The sequence below is a fragment of the Dermacentor albipictus genome, chromosome 1 (genome assembly GCF_038994185.2).
Source record: "Dermacentor albipictus isolate Rhodes 1998 colony chromosome 1, USDA_Dalb.pri_finalv2, whole genome shotgun sequence".
Lineage (NCBI taxonomy): Eukaryota > Metazoa > Arthropoda > Arachnida > Ixodida > Ixodidae > Dermacentor > Dermacentor albipictus.
The window spans coordinates 279,952,407-279,974,925 of record NC_091821.1 but is presented as its reverse complement, the minus strand read 5'-3'; the positions used below and the strand labels follow the sequence as shown (position 1 = coordinate 279,974,925).

At 43.5% G+C, this 22,519-nt stretch overlaps 1 long non-coding RNA gene across 1 annotated transcript; it reads right to left on the bottom strand.

Annotated features, from left to right (window-relative positions):
• Nucleotides 1–11,337: 11,337 nt before the first annotated feature.
• On the bottom strand, nucleotides 11,338–22,433 carry LOC139054402 (uncharacterized). The gene is made up of 4 exons (XR_011511188.1): nucleotides 22,331–22,433; nucleotides 21,080–21,136; nucleotides 19,829–20,019; nucleotides 11,338–18,530 (listed from the first exon to the last, which is right to left on the bottom strand). It is a non-coding gene; the product is annotated as an uncharacterized lncRNA (long non-coding RNA).
• Nucleotides 22,434–22,519: the final 86 nt, after the last annotated feature.

The following is a 22,519-nucleotide window of genomic DNA, read 5'->3' as shown; positions in this document are numbered from 1 at the left end:
GGCGCGGCAAGTATTTCTCGACAGGGCCTTGGACGGCGATTTTCACAACCTTTTCGCCAAGCTCCGAGTTGGTGACGCTGCGATGTTTCATAACATCATGCGCATGTCACCCCAGCAGTTCCGCTTCCTTGAAAACCTAATTAGACCACTCATCGAAGTTCGGAGCTCGCATCTGCGGCCATCGATTTCCTCGGCGGATAAACCAGCAGAACTGAAAACAGTCTCGCAAGGCGCACGGCAAAAATTTTCACGAGCACAGCCAATCGTGCGCACGGAATGGCGGAATGGCACTTCCCGCGCCCGGAGCTGTCTGCAGACGGGAGGACGAAAGTGTCGTCACCGGTTGTTGAAAGCCGAAAGCTTATCGGTCATTGGCTGTGTCGCAACGGCCGTAACATAACAGTCGTAAATGTTGCCGACCCTTTAACACTCTCACCCACGATTTTTGCGAGAATTGCGCACGTTGGTACCTTTACGTTCGCAGTCTGAACTAGACGCATACGCTTGTTGCGCTTCCGCTTGCGTATGTTACGAAAAATCGGCGCCTTACGAACGTAGTCTGACCATAGCATAAGTCGCAAAGCATAAGTTCATTTACACGCAAAACTTTTTTGGTTTTAGGGAAAGATTTAAAAAAAAAACGACTGGAAGTTCATTTCATATTATTATTTTTTTTTGTGATGCTTGCGTCAACTAACGGGTGGAGTTAACACTAGGCGCGGTGTGTTTCCTGTTGCCAGTTATTACCGAGTGTCCCCTCTTGTTGAATTTCTTTCTTTATGCTAAAACGTGAAACAGCATGCATTCGAAAAAACCGTGAATAAAAATCGAAAACGGACTGGCCGCAAGGAACATGCTCACGAAGTCAGAGTATTGATGACAGCATCACAAAAGGCTAGGTGCAGTTAGGTTGACTTGACAGGTTTGCAATGATTGAGTGACGGGCTAGTTGGTTCATTATCACAGAAAGAACAGCGCTTCATGTTGTTAGCGCAGCATGTGTGTGGCTCTTCCTTTGCATCCCGTCTTGAAGCGCTGTTCTTTGAGTGAATTTACAGATGTTCTTTTTTCTGTGTCAATTACGCTTTCCTAGAGCGCTTACTTGGAAAATTTTTGTTCGCATCGCTCTTACAGAAGCATGTTTAACCAAAATTTCTTTGCTCGGCTTAATAACATCGAGGACGGGCTCCACACTGTTCATTTTCTTTAGCCACCTAACATCAATTACTGAATATTTAATTAACCTAGCTTTCTTAATTACGCACCAAACTTCTCAACTTACGCTGCATCCAGAGGTTACCAGTCTGAACAATTGAATGATGAAATAACGTCACCAATACTTGTATTGGTTTAATAGCTTTGGTTGATGCAGTTAAAAGCCGCCGGTATATTGATGGTGCTGTAGGCTTCTCATAAAGCAAGTGTGAAAGCTTGGACAGGTTATCTTGGCCCATGTCAACTTCATGAGCTTAAGCACATGTGCCCGACCGTGCACTTCTGCCTTTATAACCGGCACTCCTACATTATACAAGACGTACCTCAGCGCTACGGTAAATCACACAAGGTGTGCGAGAACATTGTGCCCGCTCCCTATGAGATTTCTGAGCGTTGGTCGCAACAGGCTCGGTCTCAGCTGGCATTATCAGGAGTAAAAACAGCTACCTGAATGAAAGCATTGGTTACATTTTCAGTATTTTATAACGTATGGATCAGCGCGGATGTGTTGGCTAGAACGAAAACTACGGAAATATTAAGATGAGGGTCTTGCTGCATATATTTTGGCTGTCTAATGTTAAGATCGAAAGAAAAGAATTCTGGGATTTTGTTACAATTATTGGTGGCACGAAATATGAGCTCTGACAGGGTACCCGTGGTGGAACTGACCCCTGGACTAAAGGGCTACATTGAACCACGATATGCTGGTTTGATAAATACCAGTAATTGGAAAGTGTTTCGCTCTCGATTTTGGTATGTCGGCGCCGCTGTGCAGTCTTGGAGGCCCTTTTTACCACGAGCACTATGGTACACCTAATATTAGGTGCAACTGTACACTATTACTTTTTGGCGGGATGAGCTATTTTTAGGGTGTAAGCACTCTTCAAAAGTTATCGTTAGCTGCATGTGCTTCTAATATCCAGTATGTTGACACGGATTCAGTATCGAAAGAGCGTTATCAGATTGCGCGCGTGAAGGGAATACTGCCTTACAATATCCATCACATTTGAGGACCCGAGATTGCGTTGCAATGTACGAGCATTGCAATCTGATGAACCTATGGCTTGATCCCTATATACGGAGGAAGCACTACTTTGTGCGCAGCCATCTATGTGCTTTGAGTGTTATTTTCTTTTCCTGAGCAAGCTCGCCTTTTGATGAGTTAACTTACTTTTTAACTGCGGAGGCTGTAAAAGACAGCAACCTTATATTAACAGGATGTCTTAATAATAGAGAAAATTTAAATGCTCATTAGTTGGCTTTCACCTCATGATAAGAAATGTCATTAAAGATATCCTTATGATAATTAAATACCTAGCCGCTTGACAACGTTTCATCTGAGTTCTCGCTTTGCAAGCTGATACCTACTTGAAGGTGTTTCGTATCGTGGGCCCTTGAGATATGTACAACTGTCAAACAAAAGGTAATTCTGAATGTTTCATTTCAGGAAAGCGTGTTACACTCCTGCCTTTCACTCCCATTCGCAAACACGCATAAGACGTGAAGAGCGTCGTTAGTCCAAACCCAAGAGCTACCGTAACTCACATCATCTATATCGCTGTCGTTAAGGCTTAGATCAGAAATGTATATTTTAAATCGACGCATCACGAATCCGAAAAGAGCTGTCCGCGACCAGCCCAGCTATGTTTCTTTCATTTTGCACTTAGTCCTAGGAGCTCACGGAGCAGAGGACTGGGTGTGGAAGTGGCAGAGAAGGTGCCGTATACAGTCTCGTCACTCACCGGAAATTGCACGCCGCGCTGTTAGCCATTCCTAGAAAATAGTATATGCGATGCCCAGCCATTTGCAACGCAGCAACATTGTTTTGCGATGGGAGAGTCCAGGTGAGAGACAGGCGAGTCCAGGTGAGGGTGGTTATGCAGATGAAGACACTCTATATTGTGCTGCAATTTAGGGAAGAATGAATGAATGCCTTCATGTATCGAGAAAAAGGAGGAGCAAGCATCGGTGGAAGCTCGTGTCGGCACTTTAGGAAAGAAGCGAGGTACATAGAGAGGAAAAGCTGGCATCCGGGTGGCAGCGAAGTCGCAGTTTAGGGTCGAGAGAATTTAAGCCACAGTTGGGGAAACCAGTTGAATTTCAGTGTATAGATGTGTGATGTGGCGAGTAAAGGATTGAAGCCACCGCCCAGCATCCGTCCTTTGCGGTAGTATAAGCACCAGCCGTTCTTTTTAACAAACGTTTACTGAAAATCAATCTTGGCAACTACTTATTCATCGCCCGTACCTAAACGCGCATTACTTAGTGGCAGGGTCTGTGGATACCAACTACATTGTCGAGACAAGTTACGACCATACCATGACGCTTGCGGTTACAGTTGCCATACTGGTGATTCTTGCTATTGCGGGAATACTATAAACATTGGTTTACTGCACAAGTTAGAGAACAGACAGTTTAGAACAGCGTTTCTCGCCTTACATACGCTCAACGCAAGCACCATTGCAGCATGTTACGGTGCGCGTCCCCTCAAGACACAGACGCGAACGCAGAGATAAGAATACAGGCTGCCGTATTTGGCCTCGTGCCAAACATATCTATGCCAACAATATATTAGCAACCATGCGGTCGTTTTTATTCAAGGAGGTTATATAATTAAACTTTTCGAGTGCCAGTCTCAGCCGTCGCCTACGGGAGCGCGCGAAGCCGCCGGCTACTATACTTATAGAGGAGGGCGACTGCAGTGAATGGCCGCGCAATGCGGTCCCCGCGCTAGCGGTTCTGCGATGAAAAATAAAATTAAACATCTTTAAAAAGTATATCAGTCTGTCGTTGTGTGTCGCTGTTGTCCAAAAAAAGAAATGTGTCATGGTGGTGGGTGCCTTGTGTTTTGTGTATAAGTTGCGAGAACTGAAAGACCGTCGTATTTTCTGTCTTATGCTATGTTCAGACTACGTTCGTAAGGCGCCGATTTTTCATAACAAACGCAAGCGGAAGCGCAACAAGCGTATGCGTCTAGTTCAGACTGCGAACGTAAAGGTACCAACGTGCGCAATTCTCGCAAAAATCGTGGGTGAGAGTGTTAAAGGGTCGGCAACATTTACGACTGTTGTGTTACGACCGTTGCGACACAGCCAGTGACTGATAAGCTTTCGGCTTTCAACAACCGGTGACGACACTTCCGTCCTCCCGTCTGCAGACAGCTCTGAGCGCGGGAAGTGCCATTGCACCATTCCGTGCGCACGATTGGCTGTGTTCGTGAAAATTTTTGCAGTGCGCCTTGCGAGACTGTTTTCAGTTCATCTGGTTTATCCGCCGAGGAAATCGATGGCCGCAGATGCGTGCTCCGAACTTTGATGAGTGGTCTCATTAGGTTGTCAAGGAAGCGGAACTGCTGGGGCGACATGCGCATGATGTTATGAAACATCGCAGCGTCACCAACTCGGAGCTTGGCGAAAAGGTTGTGAAAATCGCCGTCCACGGCCCTGTCGAGAAATACTTGCCGCACCCAAACCCTTCTGCGTCGCCTTCGTCGTCTTTGGGCGATTGAATACATGGCTATAAGTTTGTTTTGAGCGTGAATTTCTTCGATCTCGGCCAGCGCTCGCATGTTGGCAGGAGCCATATTGGACCGCTGTGACTTCGATTCTGCAGCTCCAAATTTGATTGGCCTGTTGTAAAAGCCGTAATTTAAGCAGCAGTAAATGTGAACAAAGGTGCCGGCTTAACTGCCGTAACGTTTTTTACAGCCGTTACGTTCGATACGCCAAAAGAGCTGTTACGCGCTTTACGACCGTAGTGTGAACATAGCATTATCATTCAGTAACTTGCTGCGTGCATCGCCAGTCTGATGCCCTTTCGTCGATACGTGCTGTCGGACCGCTTTGGCAGAGACGGGAAGCCTAAATGTAGCATCCTTATGGCATTTCTTAAAAAATCACTATCTGTGTAAATGAGCGTTCAAGTCCCTAATGATGAAGCTGTTGGTGCATTAGAGTTAGGAATGTGCGTTTTTGGTTTAAACCTAGAAAGCAAGAGAAAAAAAATACTACGGTAGGTCTAATTTTTGTACGGCGTTGCAGTTTTAACTCAAACGAGTAGGTGAAAGAAAATTTACAATAAAACTAAGTTGACGATCTGCACGCAACCGCAAGCCTACATGTGCTCCGATAAGAGTAGCCTGCCAAAGTTAAGGTGATGTGTCAGGTAGCGGCTGAAGCAATCTTTACCTTTTTTTTTCGTTTCTGCGTCTGTTCTGCCTGCGTCTGCGACGAAAAGGAGAAGTGGGAAGGGAGATAACGAGAAAGTGGTGGGGAAAGGTGGTATATCGTAATGATTAGCGTTCCCAGCTGCCAAATGCAGAATTCTGTGAATACATGGGCTCGAATACCGGTGGTTTGTTTGTGAAGACGGCTGTCTGTGCTCTCTGCGGACGCCGAAGCTCAGAATGAGGCGGCAGCCTGACGACAACGGCCGGCGCCAGCGTAACAAAATGAGCGGGCGTGCAAGGTCACACCTAAAGCCGAAAGTATATTCAGAGGAAATACAGTATGCTCCGGTCGACAAACAAGTGCTGAATAACGAACGATGTTGTTGAGCGAGGCTGTAGACCGATAATGTCACCAAAGATAGGGCCACGCTCCTATCCCGGTGATCAGGGGAAATGTACGTCGTCAGCATGTCAACTAGCGTGGAACATGATACTTCATTAAGGTCAATGCGTGTTTGTGTTGCGTCCAGCAGGAGCAAGTAGTGTAAGAGATGAAAGTGGAGAGAAAGCGGTGAGGCGAAGTCTGCGAAACGTGCTTGAGGATAGCCATATCGAACGTCGACGCCGTGTTGAAGAAAGCCTGCGACTTCGGTGGCTCAGGTCGCCAGAAAGGCTTGAGTGGTAGCATAGCGCTGGGCGTATTTGATAACCACAGCGATAAACACACATCTTGCGGAAGTAAACAGAGGAAAGGGACCTAGTGAGTATGCCGGCCTTTTTGAGCTCTGGCATAGTTTGAAAAATGAATGTGGCGAAGTATGAAACGTACAACACACGAAATAGTATATGCCATCCCAAATAAATCAGCGTGGCCATGCATGTGGGACACGCCATGGTGGCCTGCCACCAGGACATCATGGAGTTGTGGTGATGACAGTTTACATTGGGTGCTTGAGAAGAAGAACGAGCAGGTCAGAGACTTCCGGGGGACGTCTCTACGGTACAAGAGCACATCCCCCCGCCCCAAATGAAACACAAAAGTGAGCTTGCGAATAGGGGCATCATAAGATCGGGTACTACATACGCTCATGAAATCATACATTCGCAGTCGGCATTACCGCTAATTAACGTCAATCAAAACAAACAACACCGAAAGCGTCGCTTACATCGATTCGCACAGTGCGTGGGATTCGCATAATTTTTTAGACAATAAATTTATACGCTTTAGAATGGCGTTCATAAGTGCAATATTTTGATTCGCAGTGAGCAAAAGCGGCTATCGTGTCCATAGTAGAATTGATATAAACGGCTTCAATCCCATCGCCATTATATCATTGCCAACTTCCGGGGGATCGTAGTCGTCAAAATGGGATACAAGTGACAGGGAATTCAGGAAGTTGAACGGCAGGAAAGCAGAAGCTAGCACAATACCTCTGGAAAATAAAATAACTTTCTGAGCAGCGTGGTCAGGGGGCTGTGCTATGGTTTCAACGCCTATTAAAAATCCTCCAAAATGTGAATTATTGTTGTTTGTTTTCAAAACATATATACAATTGGCAGGAAAGGGTAAGCGAGGAGCCGGCTGGCAACTGCCACCGAAAGGGGCACAACGCCTGCCTACTCTTCAGAAGAGAGGTGACAGCAACACAGAAATGGAAGAAGGAGAGAGGAAAGGAATAGCAACAGGAGAAATCTAAAGAATAGAGTAGGACGCGCAGTAAAGATCACAAACAGTAGGGCCGGTCACTGAAAGTCACGCTGCTACAGAATGTTGAATAGAATAGCTTCGACGCTACAAACGTGAACCTAAGTTAGTTAACTCTAGAAAAGTAAGTAGAGCGCGATGAGCCTGATTGCGTTGAAGCGCACAACCACTGGGCTACAAACATTGGTCGAGTGTCGTACACCGCAGGCCAAGGAGATGATAGTCTCTTACCAGCGACATGCGCTGCGCACTGAAAGCGGGACTACACAAACATAAGGGGCTGAAGTGTCTCACAGTAGCCACAAGACGTATACGATGGACTGGCCAACGCTACTAGACTAGCTTCAGTTTTAAAACTCGGCGCCGTTGCGCGGAACCGCCACCCGCCCGCGCCTTCGTGGCGCTGCAGTCGCGCCCGGCTTCACTTCCTCACAAGCTACGCGGGCGGGCCGTACTGAGCACGCGGTGCAGCGTTGGTGTATTCTGTGGTTCGTTGTTGACGGCGAATTTCAGCAAGCATGTCATCCTTGGAACTGTAGCCTTCGCCGAGTTTCTTAAGAATATCAGCTGACGATGCCGACGTGCTGCGTACCTGGCTGCATAGGCCGCTATCGGAACGATGTCAACAGTTTCGCGCACCACTTTTTCTGTGCTCCCAGCAATGCGATGCTTCGCTCGGCGTGAAAAAGAGCGATTCCTCGTGCCGACCGGAAACAGTTGTTGTTGTTGTAGCCTGTGATGCGTGTGGCTCCTACCCAGGATGGGGCATTGGCCAAGAAATGGGTGGATTATTCTAAATTATTATGGAGCATAAATTTCCTAATAGCTGTTGAAATAGCATTCAATAGCGCAGAATTACCTGTTAAATAAAATCAAGAAGGTCATATTGAATGAGTAATAATTAATTTAATAGTAAAAACAACGAAAGGAATTTAGCAGGGCATCCATTTAGATTCCGTAAGGAATGTTCCGACAGCGAAGCATGCATCCCTGTGGCTGAATCCCAAAGTGGACGCTCCGAACGAAAGAAGACCGGGAACACTCTGCGAAATCAACGGCACGCGCTCGTGCCACTGCTCTCGCGTTCGTCGTCATCTTGCACAGCTGGCTGCATGGCCGTTCATCTTCCCAGCGTCGAATTTCGCTTCACTTCTGTCGTCGTAATGGGGAGGCCGCGTTTACGGGGGTATGAGCCATTGCTTAAGGGAGTATGAGCCACTCATGGTCTTACGTAACGGAAAGATTTAATTTTGAAGAAATTTAATTTGAACGAATCACACTCGGCAAATCGCAGGCGATGGCTGCTAACCACGCCGCCGAGCAAACTCGAGACATCGAACGCAAGCGACAACTGCGGACTGTGGGCATACCATCAGTGACGTCGTTCTCTCTCGCAGCCGATTGTGTGTGTAACCTCATAACTGAGAAATACTTTAATGAACCCTCGGGATTAACCCAGTGCTAAACACAGGGGCCGCACGTTTCAGCTTCGCTGATTAAGCATCTTGACGGAATGAAAAATCCGGCTTCCTTTTTTTTTGTGTGTGTGTGGCTTGTGTGTACAAAGACCGACCTCATCTTTCTTTTTGTAGCGCTTCTTTGACGAGGTGACAAGCTTCGGTGGGGATGAAGATCATCCTAAAATCACACACTTTGGCGAGATATTCAGGCTCCTGAGCCTAAACTGCGCGAAACGTTAAGACGACAGGAAGAAACACACGACATTTAGAGACGCAGCTTCTGCGCTTCGCTGTATGCGTTTCTTCCTTTCGTGCAGTTTACCCTTCTTTCAGTATTAATGAACTGGTGCGATAAATCTTATTGCTGTAGGTGGATATCGCTTTCTCGTGGTCTCACTAATTCGGACAAGGGGAACGCCAGCGAGCGTGAAACGCGCACCAACGGCGGCCCGTCCGCACGAGCTCAAGGCTGTGACGAGGCGTCTGCAGTGGAGCCCGATGGAACAGCGCTGCCCTCTGGCGGCTGTCACAGAAGTGGCGACAGCAGCTGTAAGCGCGCGGGCGGGGAGTTTCACAACTGAAGCTAGTCTAGTAACGTTGGGACTGGCCATAGGTCCTTGTCTCTGTAAACGTTCGTGTAGGTTCACACAGCCAAACCTCAGCTTGAGTATTTGCGCTCTAATAAAATTCAGTTATTTGGTTGGAGTCAGTCTATAGTCCTAATCAATTTCCCAACCAGACAGGCAATTCTGTCGAAATGTTTAGCTTTAACGCGACGAGGCATGCCTCGACCACGAACTTGAGGCTCGAACGTTCCATTGGTGACGCGCTGGTCTGGATGCTGTTTGAGTAGGTGGCGACGAATCAGGAGACGAGGGCCATCAAGCTTGCACAAAATTTCTGGGCAGTCACAGTTGTTATGAGCGCAAGTTGAAGCTAGTCGATCAGCCTCTTCATTTCCGGCGATTCCTACGTGTGAAGGCATCCATTAAGCAATGAGAGATACCCCACGTGGTGAAATTTTGCTTGCGGAGTCTGTAATGCTGCACATAACTGGGCAATGAATCTCACTGCGTTGTAACCTGCTAAGGGCAGCACGAAAGTCCGTAAAGATGGCAATCTTCGATGTAGTTAACTCCTCTTGCACGTATTTCAGTGCAACATTAATCCCTTCTAGCTCCGCAGTTGTTGACGAAGTTCGATGAGGTATTTGAAAAATACTCAGTACATGAGTCGAAGGGCAGAAAAAAGCTGCAGAGGCGTCTTGACCGTCGCTGTGTACTGATGCATCTGTGAATAGTTGAAGATAATATTGAAACCTTTCGAACACGGGAGACAGCCAATTGGGATATTGCCGAAACAGGCATATCATATTTTTTGTGCATGTCAGGGATTGTGAGGTAAATAGAGAATACATGTTTCGTGATATCTTTCGGAAGTGGAGGCGTAACTGAAGCAGCATGTTCAGAAATGTCACTGATATTCATAAATAATGCTGCCATTTATCCAATGCGAGACCATGCGAGAAAATGGTCGCTGAATGAGATGATCAAGGAGCGATTGACCATTCGATGCGCGGTGCCGACGATCAATATAATGTACACACTAAGAAAAAAAAGAGTATCCCTTACTCTTTTCGAAGAGTCTGGACTCGTCACGTATATGACACACTTTGTGGGAGACACCCGAACTCTCTTTTGGCAGAGAGTCCCGTGACTATCTGTGCTCCATACAAGGTGTTTGCCTGACTCCGCACACAATAGTCATGCATACTCTGTTGTAGTAGTTGCCTATACTCTCTCAAAAGGGTTACAAGACTAGTGCTAAGGGAGTCGGTTAACAATTCTAGATGAGTCAGACGACTCAAGATAAAGTGTCACATGAAAACTGCAAGAATGATTCCGGTAACTATTTTAGACGAGTTTGATGACTCCAGCAGTGTGTGTCAAGTTACCCTTAGTCCGTGGTGCCGGTCTCTTGCAAATAAAGTAAAGCAATTGATCCATGTAAGGCATTTCACTCTTGGATGGCAGTGTCGAGCCGCTTTTCAAGATGTGTCAACAACTCTTGCTCTAAGTACACACGACTACGGCTAGTTCTCAAGAAGACTACTGTGAAAAGACAACAGGATAACAAAGAATCCACAGTAAACGTGCCAAAAAGCACATGGCAGGCTTGCAAGAAAAAGTTAATATTTCATCAATCTTTGTTATTGTCTTCTGGAAAATTCAAATGTATCAGTCAGCACAGAATCACTATGAAAGCAAGACAGTTCTCATTACTATTAAACTGGAATCAATAGCCAACCAAGCAAAATGTAGCAAAAGCAAAATCTAATATGTAGCCTGCAGCTGCATATGCATGACACTGCAATGCCACTCAGAACCTTGATGAGACCCCAAAATGTTATGTAACTCATGTAGAAGTTTAATTCACCACCGCACAAGTCTCTTATAATATGTCAAAAGATTTATAAGTTCAACCTATTTCCCTGTTCTAAACTTACGACTTAACATTCTAAGCAAGTAAGCTACACATAACAAATAAGAAAGGCTGCACTTATGTGCAAATGAGACCCATATAATGAAGTGCAATAAAAACAACATTCCAACTTAGATTACATTATCTATGCATTATACTATGCTTGTTAAAAACAACTGGTTGGCAATTGATAATCCAATCTAACAGTAAAAACAGCTGTCTTACCTTATGGTACTCTTGTTGGCACTTTTTCCCACACAATTTGTGCATGTTAGCGTGAGATGAAAATTGATCTAAAAAAAACCACATTAAAAAGTTGTGCATCAATTTTATTCTGTCATACAACATGCAACAGTGTATAAAAACTTCATAACTGACAAAATTACAAAAATAAATACAGCAACACTTATACTGATCATTTATTTATGTTGAGAAACATACTTTTGCAAGACTAAGTATAATAGCTGACAAAGACAATTTCACAGGTAGAAATAACCGCTAATACAAAACTTTCCATAATGCAAACACATTGACAAAATAAGTAGCACAGGTAGCTGTATTTTGTTACGGCAAAGATGGCGCATGAATTATGAGGACAAGGAAGGAAGCAGAACACATAAACTATACCCAGCTACATGCACGCAGCTGTAACAATACACATAGTGCACAAAGATCCAGAAGAAACAAAGAGGAAGATGTGAGGAAGGCTTCTTTTACGCATCACAAGTCATCCTGTAAGAGCACATTATGCACTGGCTGTAATCTATCCTCAGCCCATACATGAATAAGTTACATTAGGTGCCACATTTACAAATCACTCATACAATGTTCTTGTGTTATTCCAATCTTTACTTAAGCAAGCATGACTGAGTTACATAAAGCCTCCCTACGGCTTGGCACATATACAGAAAGAAGTGTTTCTATAAACACTGGAGGTCACGGACGGATGACTGACACATACCTCTTTTAATTCTTTTGTCTTTGTCATTATAATTATCTATCACAGTAGTCTTTTGTAGAGTGAAACACTTCCAGATAATACACTGTGTGCAACCAAGTGTGAATACCCGTTCTCGATTTTATTTATTTCTACCTTTCTCTGGTGTCCCGCTAAGGTAACAATGGCGCAAAGGATTGTCTTCCCAACGTATGCGTTCCAATACAACAGGAGCAGATGATAAGCCACATTAATGGTACGTGAAATAAAACATCTGTGCTGAACTTTCCGCTGCCGCTCCAATCTGGAGTGATTTTTTTTTTTGCTTTCTGTACACTAGCACAGGTGCTACGTAGTCCCCTTGGTGCCCAAAGCAACTCTCACACCCGAGCAGGATGTCCATTTTTTTTTAATTCCAAGCAAAAGTCTGGTTATGGGGGACAATTGCGAACTTATATTTTTGCTTTGTATCTTAATTATGTTGTTGACCTTTAACTTTAGCCCCTTCACTACTTTTCTGCAGGTGCAGACAGGCCATTGCACCAATGCTAGGTTTTGAAAACACCAGAGCAGGGTAGAAAGCAAGAACAGATATTTATAATTTGGGTGCCCACTCTGCATTGCACGGATATGTTTCAATGAACGATAAAACTACTTGGTAGATAAACATATGAAAGATAAGGGAATTGAGCTCGAAGCCTACCATACCAGTAACTGGGAATTTCATGTGTGAATGAAATTTAGCGATTCCCAGTGATGAAGAAACAGTTTTGACAATATGTGCCAAGGTCACCAACTCACTCATGCTCACAAAGGAAACAAAATAAAAACAAGCAAGATTAAAAGAAGTTCGAACTTGCAACCTAAAGTGAGACACCTCGCATGACTGATTTATGTATTTACTGAGCATAAATTACATCTGGCACATAATCTGCTTGTACATGACAAACAATGAGTTCTGTAAGCCTTGTGGGACAATTCTGTGTGAAAGAGAAATCTATTTGATCATTACCTTTTGGGTATGTGTATCTCAGAACTGGTGCTAGTCTGAGTTCTTACAAAGTAGACGTCATTGAGTACTGTAATTCTAATGCCTGCCACTGCTATAAATTTCTGTTAGTCGCACTGTCATGAAGCAGTTATGTTCAATAATTAGCGGCAGTCACCGCTGAAACACTCAGTACAAAACACGAAATAAATATATGCAGTCGGAATGTAAATGTCGAACAAAGTTATAATGAAGTCTACATTTCACAGAACTGTCTTTTTTTCTGCTAGTGTGCCAATACCATTTTCACATTCACAAACATTTTTGTATTGCTCTCCTGACAAATGCAGGAAAATGCAGTCTTTAACAGAAGCCCTTGGAAAGACAGCCCAGAGTCGCTTTGACAAGAGGACTTCCCTTAAACTTTTGTCGCTATGTTGTAGGTCACTGTAGCAAGGCGAACATTTTGCTGATTGAATATTACTCTAAATATTTTTATTATTTGTACTAGAGGTTTGAAAAGAGAGCCAATTGTAGAGTTCTTCATGCAGATTATATATCTTCCATTAGTTTTTGTTTAGCTGCTTCTCGAGTTATGTCCTACACAACAGCAAAATACATAGTCATATTTGCAGGCACTTTCTTGTGTATTAAATTTTCACAAAAAGCAGTGTGCTGCAGCTAACTCAGCTCTTTGTAGACTGCAAAGTGCCAATATCTATTCAAACAGCATGTACAGTTACTAGAAGTATGCAAGATTAGTAGGCAGCCAGACAGGCCTGCCTACTAATCTTGCATACTTCTCATGCTATTGTGAAAAAAATTACAATATACTTCAAAAACTTTTTCTCACAATAGCATGACAATAACCTTATGCACTTATAATTGTCCTATACTAACGAAATTTGGCATACATACTATTCAAGATATGCAGAATGCTGATATCTCATTGAAAGTGCAATCTGTAAAATTATTTAATGTGGCCTAATATTTTTTGCATAGTTCCAGTAATTGTACAAGCCGTTTCGATAGGTGTCATCACTTTGCAGTATATAACTAGCTAAATAAGATACAGCATGAAGCTATTTCTGAAACTTTTATACACAGGAAAGTGCCCACAAGAATATTTTGCCACTGTGTAGGACCATAACTAAAGAACAGCAGCTACACAAAAATCAATGACAATTCAAATCTAATAAAACACTTTATGAATGACAGTATATTCAAATCTCTAGTACAAATATATAAAAAAGTTGTTTTGAGGAGTATTTCCCCTCAATAAGTGGGTGTCAGTGTTTTCTACCAAAGTGTTAGCAAATGCCTTCAGGCATTTCAGTGTTAGCAAATGCCTTCAGGCATACCATGGGGAGCTTTATAAATAGCACACGCATGCATCTGCCTAAAAAGCCCCACGCCCTGCTTGCATTCACTAGTCATTTTTGCATTCTGTTGTATGTCACCATTTGCATCCCTTAACATTGAGTGCGTAAAACCAAAAACAACCTAATACCGTATTTACTCGCATAATGATCGCACTCGCGTAATGATCGCACCCCTAAATTCTGATGTCAAAATTCGATTTTTTTATTTCTCGTGTAAGATTGCACCCCAAACTTGCCGCAGCGATATGTCATGTGCCAAGTCTAGCTAATAATGATCGCGCTTACCATCTGTCAACTGCTATGAGAACAACTTTTCAAGACAAACCAAGTAGTCTGCACGCACCAAACATTCTTAAGCAGATGCCCCATTTCATTCCTTCCATCACTTTCCGCACTTATATGACAAAAAAAAGCTACAACCAAACTTGCCTTTATTATGTGTAGTCTTTGTAATGGTTGTGGTCAACAAAAACAACAAAAAAGGCGTCTTTCGTTTCTCCTCGTCTGCACTTGTGGGCACGCAACAAATCGCGAGTGGCAATGATAGCAGCCACGTTTACAGTGATACGTTAGAAGTGTACCCTATTCATTCGCCGATATTTGTAACGCAGATAAGATATTCGCCCACCCTTAGCGGAAACGTGCCATATTAGGATAGTGGTGAAGACAAATGCCGCAGTTTCCGCAGCATGCCCGCCATGTGTTCCTATGTCACAGGCAGCTAAGCGCGCCCATCTGTTTCTGTCCCCTAAAAGTGGACATGGCTATGTTATTGCCGCAAACTTGCCGATATTATTCATTACTGATACGGAAGAAACTGTTTGAATGCACGTAATGTACTCACGAAAAGAAAAAAAAATCGTGTTCGGCGCGTTCGGCCTGCTCTGCCGGCCACCATGTTTTTGTTTTGTGTGTGTGTCCCGCAGTACATACAGAGGCAGCCACCTCTTCGTTGACCTGTTGTCATCCCGTAGCAAATGCCAGAGGATATATTTTTTGCTTTTGGTGGGAAATTTACCCAGCGTAATGATCGCACCTCTGAATTTGAGTCAATTTTTTTTACAATAAAGTGCGTTCATTATGCGAGTAAATAGGGTAACACACTGAATGTTCAGCCTGTAAAGGGGTTGTATACAAATGGGGGCAGCCAACTCTAGTGTGACAATAAACAAATATTTGTTCTCACAATAATGAAACCAGTCATAAAATATATCCTACAAATTTGGAAATGAATACGCAAAGAACCTTGCTGATTGTCACATTAATTTCCTAAACAAGATCTTTTGATGTTTATAATTCCTAGTTTAATTCACTTTCTCTAGTAAATGAGCTCTGACCTAGACTATTCAGTGTAGGAGACTAACCCAGACTTGGAAGCCAATATTTAAATCTGAAATAAAGTCATTCATCCCACGACCACGTCACTGCTATGTCATCAGAAGCGTGCATCCATGGACATATAGTCTGTAAAAAAATTTTTACATGATCTGTACTGTTCCTCTTGCACTAATAACCCTATTGCAAAACCCAGTGCCACTGGGACCCAGTGCGCCTGATTATGGGCCCAGTGCAGCGCGCTGGATGCTGGGGCGCTGGGATCGCGCAGCGTGCTGGGAGGCACTGGCTACTCGCGCGAAAAACAGCTCTAGCGCGTTAAATATGCGATGCCTGGACGCCGTATATATTTTTTTGAATATAGAAAGCAACAAGGAGCGTTTTAGTGCAATAAAAAAAAGAAAAAAAAACGCAAAAAATAAAACTGCTACGACCAGGATTCGATCTTCCGACCTACAGATCCGAAGCCCGACACCTTACCACTACGCCACGCCAGCAGACGGAAACACGAGCGTAATTTACCATGTCAACGCCGAGAAGCAGTTCGTTTCGCAAAGTTATGTCTTGTACAGGCATGGTTGATGCGCTATCGCCCAGCAACTTAAACTCACGCCTGTACCAGAAAGAAAAGGTTGCTGTTCGTATTCAGCAGTATGCTTGGAAGTGCCAGAACATCGATTTTCACTTGCGATCGCTATTTTAACTTCGAAAAAAGTCCTAAATGAACCGCCGACCCGGGACGGTGTATGGGCTGTTTCTGCCGATTTCGATAACCGTTTCTTGTTCTTCACGCAAAGGATGTGCAACGTTTCCTTAGTTCAGTGGTGCCTTTCAGTCAACACGCTTGTCTAGTCATATATCTTCGTCCGAGAAGCGCAGGCTAGTGCTGGGAGCCTTCGGCGATAGCGCATATACCTGTGTGTATGACGCGTCACATCAGCGGTCATCGCTTCTTGTGCTGACACTGTACACATGAAAAAATTGTTTATTTAAGAACACCGATGCGAAAGCTTAAATATAGAGTGATTTATCCTTGTTATATTTCTTGATACCTTAGCCTAGACGCGCCGATAGCGTGAGGACGGACTCGGCTGATACGCTAGGCCTAAGCTTCGGTGGGGACCGATCTCGGCGCGGGTAGCTGGCGAAAGCTAAGAAGTGCGTATTTTAGCCTCAAAACTTTTTTCAGTACAATAGGGAAAGTGGAAGCGCACGAATCACTTCAGCTTTGTTATCGGTGCGATAATATCATTCAGCGATAAGCTTCGAACTCGGGGTCCGTCGCGCGTCTGAACGACTTCTGCATTTCATGTCCACTCCACAACACTGCGACAATTCCCAGTCAAACGTTACGTGCGAATTACTTAAAAACGCGGCGTCCTCTGCGTTTACGTGGTTTCGTTCAAGAATCTAGCTATCCGCCAAGTCCAAAGGGAAAATAAAAAAAGCGAAAGTGATTTTCAGTTTCAAGTGCGCATGAATAAACATGGGCAGCTCAAGCACCTTTATTCAAAGCTGGGACACGAAATAGGGTTTGATAACCCCAAGATATAGCGTTATTTAGGACAAGAGACTAGTATCAAGCGATAAAATTGTATAAATTAAGTATTAAATATTCAGCAGCGCTCGTCCATGCGTATAGAACCAGCGCGGCACAAACACAACCAGCGCAGTTTCCAGTGCGAACCAGCGAACTGCAGCGAGAACCAGCGCCTGTACAGCACAAACCAGTGCGCCCCAGTGTCATGGCAGTGGAACCAGCGTCTCTTCCAGTGTGACCCAGTTCTTATCCAGCGTTCTCACTGGTGTCCCAGTGAGTCCCAGCGAGTGCCAGCGTACCCAGTGCGACCCAGCGCCAAAAAGCGCGCTGGTTTCACGCTGGAAGACGCTGGGAGACGCTGGTTTTTGCAATAGGGAAATTAGGAAATGCATTTGCTATTTAAAGCACTGCTGTAAACCTTTGTGTTTGAGAAATGCAATAATCAAAAGTGTAACACAACCAATGTGTACATGAAACCTACGATGCCTTTGACATTCGTCAGTGTGACAAATAGGCACTGAGAAATGCCAAGGGCATCATAGCTTTCTTGTTTCAAACCTTGTATGCGAGTATATTACTGGTGTCTTTGCAGTGAAGGGAAGTCACATTATTATCAGACTTATGAGGGGAACTCATGTTTCTCTAGTTTAATATTTTCTTTTTTGTGCTCCTATATTCTTTACTTTTCCAAAAATAATGGGTGCTTGAAATAAGTACTCTATATCGATCTTAAATTTTTCCTGCACCAGAGCCCACGTTGGGTTACATTTCTTGAACACTTTGCAGTGCTGTAGATTATCAAAAGGAAGAAAAAAATGCCGTAAGTTTGCATTTTAGCCTTCTGTATAACAAGAAGTATGAACCTATCAATTACATAGACAAGTACAAAAGAACTATGAAAAACTGTGCATAAAGACAGACATACATTATAATAGCAGGAATCGATGGCGAGAATTCTAATAGAAAGGAACCATTAAAAACTAGGCACTAAAGACACATATTAATTATAATAACACAAGTATTTGCTAAGGATTTGAAGAGACAAAAAAAATGTCTCTTCAAATCACTCCACCCCAACATTCATCCATGGTTCGATGAGTGACCACAGCTGGCGATGCGGTTTGGATAGGTGGAAGCTGAGTGCAGCTGTGAAATAGGTGGAACATATTGAGGGTCACCAAAGGTTGCACGCTCGTTGCACAGCAGGTTGCCTCGATCTCCGGACTCACTCGACATCCTGCGTTGAGCCTGGTTATACGTCGTTTGCAAGAGGCCTGGCCCAAGTGTGTGGCACGGCTTGGGTAAAATTTCGAGGCAACCTGAAAAACACAGATCCATATCTATAAGCAACAAAATATTCTCCATCATAGGGCAAACCTGAAGTTTACCATCGGCACAAAGCAGATAATGAAAACAGACACAAGTCACCAGACTTGAGGTATACAGATGTGCAAAAGTATAAATGAATGTGAAGAGCTGCTTATAGGACAGAATGTTTCATTCCGTCTTTTGTAGACCAATAATAGTATCTTAACATAAAGTCAAGTGTACTGGGCCCTCCCTAAAAAAATTCAAATAATGGGGTTTTACGTGCCAAAACCACTTTCTGACTATGAGGCACGCCGTAGTGGAGGACACCGGAAAGTTCGACCCCCTGAGGTTCTTTAATGTGCACCTTAATCTAAGTACACAGGTGTTTTCGCATTTCGCCCCCCTCGAAATGCGGCCGCCGTGGCCGGGGTTCAATCCTGCGACCTCGTGCTCAGCAGCCCAACACCATAGCCACTGAGCAACCACGGCGGGTATGGCCCTCCCTATTTCTGTAAGCAGGCTATTTCATGCGAGCTGTCCCGACCTGGCACACGACCACTTGAAATATCTTTTCGAAAAACTGGAGGCCCTTCAATATAGGACAAATGTTAATTTCAAGAAATACTTGTGTAACGCACTAAACTATGCATCATAAAAGGCGTAGCCAAAAAATTTGTTCCTTCATTAAGGGGGCCAAATTTTTCAGGACAATAAAGAGAGGCCTTACACCAAAAATTCAACTGCTTATTAGCCACTGCTCAGTTTAATATGGGTCATTAAAAATGGACAAAATGGCCTATTAACTTTATTTTCATAGAACTCGCTTACAGCAAAAGCTGCAAATTTATGTAATCCACATATTTAGGACTTGTGCTGCACGCAAAAACTGGTTTCAGGAAGATAAATTATGCAGCAGTGCACAGAGATGAGGATGAACTAGCAAAAAAAGTCAGTTTTGGTGTAAGTTTATCGGCATACTTACTATTGAGGCAGTCCTAGTAAATTTATGCCCAATAACATGTATGAAAGTACACTGTATTGTTTTTAAATTGCTAAAGCTTTATCAAAGCAGTTTTGTGTCAAGCAAGAAAAAAAATTGTACAAGTGGTCTCCTACTAGTGTCAAAATTTGCATCGCATTTCGTCTAATCCACATAGCCTCTTGGCGGCTAAGGCAAAATGGATGGACTTGAGCATTCCTGCACCGATAGCAGGGAGTCTAAACTGCTTCAAAGTTAATTATTTTATTGCTGAGTGGCTACAAGCCACTTCACTCAAAAATTTGCCACTTAATTACATGTATTTACCTCGATCGTTCTGTCAGCTTCCAGCCTGCTTGGCATCATCACGAAGGCTGCCAACTCCCTAGTGGACGTAGCCAGGACACGGTGGTGGCAGGACGCAGTGGTAGGAGCCGCCAAAGGCTTCGAACTCCCTAGTGAACATAGTGAGGACACGGTGGTCGTAGGATGCAGGGGCGGGAACCACCAGAGTGTACCTGCAGCAAATTTGCACAAACGCTCTTAGTCCTACCATGTCACAGTTTACAATAAAAATTCAGCTGTCTGTGTAACATGGATACCAATACAAATAAATGTAAACAGTTAGGTCCTACAACACAACTAGAACATCGACAAAGAAGAAATGGTACTTATGTTTATGAAAATCCAAGCAATGAAAAAAAAATGTGCATCCGATTTGTGCGTGGAAGCTCAATGGTAACCTGAGCACATACCATCAAGTGATTTGCTAGTCAACTGCAAGCCTCTTAAAATGTCATTGTATATTTTTTACATGCACTATGTTAAGCTGCATTAAAACAAGTTCAATATCTCTGAATATAAGTAAATCACGAAGCAATTGAATTAATGAATTCCAGTGGTCATTAATGCAACAAAGTGCAAGCTCTGAATGAAGCTGGCCAAACTGGGTAGTGACAAATAACAATGTGGTTCTCTACATCTTGTTTTTCTGGCTTTCGCTGCAGCATTAAAATACACAAGAAATTTCACATTCCTGACATTTAACCCTGCAAATTTTTATTCCATAATGCATAATACTTCAGCAAGAGCACTAATGCTGTCTTTTAATCGTAAATAGTGATAGAACAAGAAATTTTACTGGAGCCAATGTTTGGCAAGAAAACTTATCTCCTTCTCTTTGTCGAAACATTGGCTCCAGCGATGCTCCTTGTTCTACGGCTCTTATCATTTCAAGTCTCTGTCTTCCTGTGAACCTCTGTACTTTCAATGTCGTATCAATTAAATTGTAATAACGGAGAATTAGTAAATGTAGCTGATGAAGAATTTGTGCTTGTTGGTAGATAATGACAGAGTAACTGCGCAACATAGAGATACGGACAAAGGAGGCTTATGTGTGTCGTCTCCTACAGCCATGTTTCTCTATTTTGGACGATTACTCTATCTAGATGTAAAAGTATTACCCTTTGCACAATAATGCTGAAATGAAAAAGGCCAGGAAAGTGGACACAAAAATTAAAACAAATAGCATCATATGCTAATGAGATATGCAAAAGTGCCTGCTACGATCTGTCTCACCCATAACGTGCTGGATAAGATGGCGTCTTCTTCTGGATGTTGCCATTTCTTGAATACCTAAAATAAAGTACATTTCAAAATTACAAAGATACACAGAACAACAGCAGTAGCAGAGGAGATAATGCATTGTTTAGTAAAAGAAAGTAAACTAATCTCTGATACACCGCAGACGAAATTTCCTTTATTAAATTAGTAGAAAAATACACCACACCTCATTTCATTCAATGATGTGAGCGTTTCTTGGTACAAGAAAAAAAGGTATTTTTGCATGAAAACAGTAATATAATCATAGCATTCTACTCTTACAAAATACGCTACAGTGACAAAGCCAACTACGGCTGTATATACTTAAAATTGTTATATGCACCTTACAATAGCCAAGACATGATAAACTTGGGTTCATGTGCAGCTCACCGGGAGATACAACTTTGCAATCAACTCATTTCTGCTTGCCAAATATCTGCACTAACATAAGACTACAAATAAAAAGACCCTCTTTTTCATAAAACACCGGACTCAACATAGAAAATCCAGTAGGAATAGCACAAATTCTCTACACAACACAGCCAGGTTTTGTGCGCCTAGTAGGATTTACTATATAAAGGTTGCAGCAAATTCATGCTTTTAAATATTTACAACCGTGAAAATAAAGATGACAAAAAATAATAGCATTATACATCGGCTTATACTGTAAGCCAATGAGTTTCCGACTTGACGCCAAATGCACATTTAATTTGTTCTGTTTCAGCGCTTTTAAAGGGTTGTGTCTGTTCGCTCGTGCATGCAGCCGCCTTACTGCTACGAAAATATCTGTGCTGCCACATCGCCTGACACTGCCATACAGCGTGGTAGCATTTTTATTATTCGCGGTAATATACCTAAAGCGCTAGTAAATCTTCAGAATAGACAACTGTTTTTTCGACAACCTGTATTCGCCAGCGAAAGTCACACTGGTCACACTACACTTCAAGTTACGCAGTACTTGGTATTCTACGGATTTTTCGATGCGACAGGCCACTCGTCATTGGAGTCGTTAAGAACGGTGTTTATCTATGGCAGTACAGCTTTGCTATAATTTCAGATGCTCTCCTGAGGCTACCGTCTGCCAGTAGTATTTTCGCATACATACGCCCACGCATGCCTAAGAAACGTCTGTGAACTGCCAAGAGAAACGTGGCGCAAAATGTAGCCGTGCCGGAAGGGCCGATTACGCGCCGTTTGTAAACTTGGAACAAAAGCTGATATGCTTACCTGAGAGGTTAAGAGAAATATGGCACAGGTTACTCTCCGCTGGTAGTCTTTCGTGTGCATCTGGGGGGCTATTCTGCAAGAGTCCACCTAGTGGACTGTCCACTTCGGCCGCCGCTGATTGGCTGTGGGTCTACGAATGACGATGCCGACCGGCGCTCCTAGATTCCGGTTCCTTTCTGAAACGTCAGA